This window comes from Cnephaeus nilssonii (genome assembly GCF_951640355.1).
Source record: "Cnephaeus nilssonii genome assembly, chromosome: 7".
NCBI classification, from domain to species: domain Eukaryota; kingdom Metazoa; phylum Chordata; class Mammalia; order Chiroptera; family Vespertilionidae; genus Cnephaeus; species Cnephaeus nilssonii.
Genome location: NC_137078.1, coordinates 78,502,390 through 78,505,858, shown reverse-complemented (window position 1 = coordinate 78,505,858; position 3,469 = coordinate 78,502,390). Strand labels below are relative to the sequence as shown.

General features: G+C 58.1%; 1 pseudogene across 1 annotated transcript; it reads left to right on the top strand.

Moving 5' to 3' along the window:
• The first annotated feature begins 200 nt into the window (after positions 1–200).
• Positions 201–1,851, top strand: LOC307103513 (protein O-linked-mannose beta-1,4-N-acetylglucosaminyltransferase 2-like; annotated as a pseudogene). Its single transcript has 2 exons — positions 201–270; positions 369–1,851. The product of its transcript is annotated as a protein O-linked-mannose beta-1,4-N-acetylglucosaminyltransferase 2-like (transcript).
• Positions 1,852–3,469: the final 1,618 nt, after the last annotated feature.

Below are 3,469 nucleotides of genomic sequence, written 5' to 3'. Positions count from 1 at the left end.
CTGCCGCGCTGGGCTCGCCAGTGGGGCAGGTGCGCGCGGGCACGGCGCTGCCTGCGCTCCCTGCCTGGACCTCCCTGGCTCGGAGCTGGCACCAGGTTCAGCCAAGGCCGTCGCCTCAGAAAGCACTCCTGGAGTGTCCTCAGCCTCGCCGAGCCCCAGCCGCCGGCGATTGCCAGCCAGCGCTCAGGGTGCCCACTGGGATGAGTGAAGCCCGCCAGGCCTGTGGCACTTACCAGAGGCCGTCATCTCACGAGGGCCTGAGGTGGCAGCGTAAGGATGCAGCTTTCTGCGCCGGCTGGGGTCGGTGCTGGCAGCGGTGCGGTGGAAGCACGAGTGACTGCGAGAACATGCGGCCCCTCTGGTGGCAGGACCCGGGGCGGCCTCGGCCCTGAGGATCCACGACCCGAAGGCACTGCGGAGCCTGGTGGAGGGCGGCGGGTGCGCACAGGGCGCAGGCACACCCACCGCACCTGCCGCTTCCCCTGGCTCTGCTGCTCCCATGAGGCCGAGGCTCATCTTCTCCTGGCAACACCTCCGTCCTGCTGGCCCAAGCCCGTGTTCGTGCCGGACGTGGCCCTCATCGCCAACCGCTTCCACCCCGACAGCCTCATGCCCGTCTTCCACGACCACCGGCTGCCCCTCGACTACAGCCTGCGCCAGTTCCCCGGCCTTGCCCGCGAGGCCGGCTCTTCTCCATGGAGGGCTGGGGCGAGGGCGTGCACTTTGACCTCTGACAGCTCCTCAGCCCCAAGCAGCCGCTCCTGCGGGCCCAGCTGAAGACCCTGAGCCGCTGCTGTGCTTCTCCCGGGCGTTCGTGGGCCTCTCCAAGATCACCACCTGGTACCAATAAGGCTTTGTCCAGCCCCAGGACCCAAAAGCCAGCATCCTGGTCTCGGGCCCTGAGATCCGGCCGTCTGCAAGGTTCATGATGGAAAAGCTAAATGTGAGTCACGCAGGGGGCCCGCTAGGCGAGGAGTACATTCTGGTCCTCAGTCGCACCCAGAACAGACTCATCCTGAACGAGGCGGAGCTGCTGCTGCGCTGGCCCGGGAGCTCCAGTGAAGGTGGTGAGGGTGTCCCCGGAGGACCTCGCCTTCGCAGATGTCGTGGGGCTGGTCAGCAACGCCTCCATGCTGGTCAGCATGCACCGGGCCCCGCTGCTCACGGCCCTCTTCCTGCCCCATTGGGCCACCGTGGCCGAGCTCTGCCCATATGCCATCAGTCCTGACCACCATACCCCCTATAAAACACTGGCCACATTGCCTGGCATGGACCTCCACTATGTCGCCTGGCGGAACATGGCGCCAGAGAACACAGTCAGGCACCCTGAGCGGCCTTGGGATGAGGGGGGCATCGCCCACCTAGACCAGGCCGAGCAAGCCCGTGTCCTGCAGAGCCGGGAGGTCCCACAGCATCTCTCTGACTGAACCCGAATGGCTGTTCCAAATCTACCAGGACACCAAGGTGGACATCCCAACCCTCATTCAAACCATGCGGTGCGTGGTGAAGGGCCGGCCAGGGCCGCGGAAGCAGAAGTGGACGGTCAGCCTCTACCCAGGCAAGGTGCAGGAGGCGCGGTGCCAGGCGTCGGTGCAGGGCGCCTCCGAGGCCTGCCTCACTGTCTCCTGTCAGATCCCATGGAACCTCACGTACTGAAGGTGCGGGAGGTGAGGTCTGAGGTGTGGCTCCAGGAGCAGGGGGAGAACACCGATGTGCGTTTCATCCTGGCCCTGCAGAACCACACCTTCACCGAGAACATCGGCCCTTCACTACCTACCTGGTATGAGTCCGCGGCATCTTCAACAAGCTCCGCCTGGACCCTTTGCAGGGGTGCTGGCGTGCAGCACGTAGCGAGTGTGCTGAGGCCGGGCCTCCGAGGGTGGCCCCTCCAGCTCAGTGTCCCTGGGCCGGCTAACCCCCATGGTGGCTTCTGGGATTTGTGTGTTTATTTGTTGAGCAGGCCTGCCCTGGGCCTGTGCCCCCGTGTCTTCTTACTGCATCTGGGGCGTGGGGTTCGCAGCACTCCTCTGTGCCCTGCTGCGGTGGGACACCCCCTCCCCTACCCGAGCCCCTTCTCCCTCCTGAGCATCCATACCCCTGGAGAAGGTCCTTAGGGAAGGAGGAGAAGGAAGGTAAGAATCCCAAGGAACCTCTTTGGCTGAGGGATCATGCTGTTCCTTACCAAATCTTTCTGGTTGGTACCCAGGTTTCTGGAAATGGCAAGTAATCAATCATGGTGGTTTGGGCAAGTGGTTCATTAGCTTCCATCACCATAAAATTCACCTATAGCCCAATAAAGATGTGTTTGGGACATTCATTAAATGATTATAAACAAACTGGGGGGGGGGGGGGGAGAATTAAGAGGTTTGGCCTCAAAAAAAAAGGGGGGGGGGGGAGGGGAAGATTCGTGTAACACTTTAAACCAAGCATGTCAAACTCACACGGCGAGGCATGAGACCTGCCAGCCACAAGGTTGACATGCTTGCTTTAACAATAAAGAATTAATTTTTTTTTAAAGAGTTTTGGCCTCAAGTAGGCTAGGGTTGAAAATACAGTTCTGCCATTCTATGAGCTCAATACACAGCCTTACTTAATCCTCTCTAGTCCCATTGGTCTTCTCATCTGTACAGTGGTGGTGATGGTGCCATTGACCTCCGTTGGCATTAGGATTACATGACATGATTTATCTTAGTCTAATTCCTAGCATATGATTAACACCACATGTTTCTGGTTGCTGTTTATCAATAACTCTAAAGCACTAAGGAGTCTGATTACACCATCAATAAACATTTATGAAGGTTCTGGAGCTGCAAGAATAAATAAGCCATAGGTCTTGTCCTTGAAGAGGTTCCACTCTGGTGGGGGTTAAACACAGGAGAATAAAACAACTGCTTAGTGTTACAATGAAGCTCACAATAAGCCTGATAATGCTGCATAAGAGGTACAACCAGAGGGAGCTCAGGGGCAGGGCCATACAAATCTGGGAAGGTGGGGAGCAAAGAGGATATTAGGGACAAGTCACAGTGGAGATGGGCATTGAAGAATGGGTAGTGTTTTCAAGGGCAGCATGGTGAGGGGACCCAGGGAGGTGCCTTCCATGTAGACAAGCATAAGCACAGGCCTGGATGTGAGGAATTTCACCCGGAGCAGACACAGGGAACAGCCACTGGTCCCGCTGGGTTCACGGGCTGTAGATCTGGCCACACTGGGCAGCTGATCTGATTCCAGGATGAGCCTAACTAGGCAGAAAACACAGCCTGCTTTTACCCACTGGATTATCTCAGGTGAGGAACCGATGATAGAGAATGCTTGGAATATAAGGAACTGTCAGGAAGAGGAAGAAGAGAAAGGATGAGGTTCTTGGAGGTTTCCAAGTGGGGCAGAGACCAACTGGCACACAGAACCCGTGATGGGGAGTTGCTGTGATGAGAAGGTATGGGGAGTGGGAGAAGGTGATTGGACACCAGGA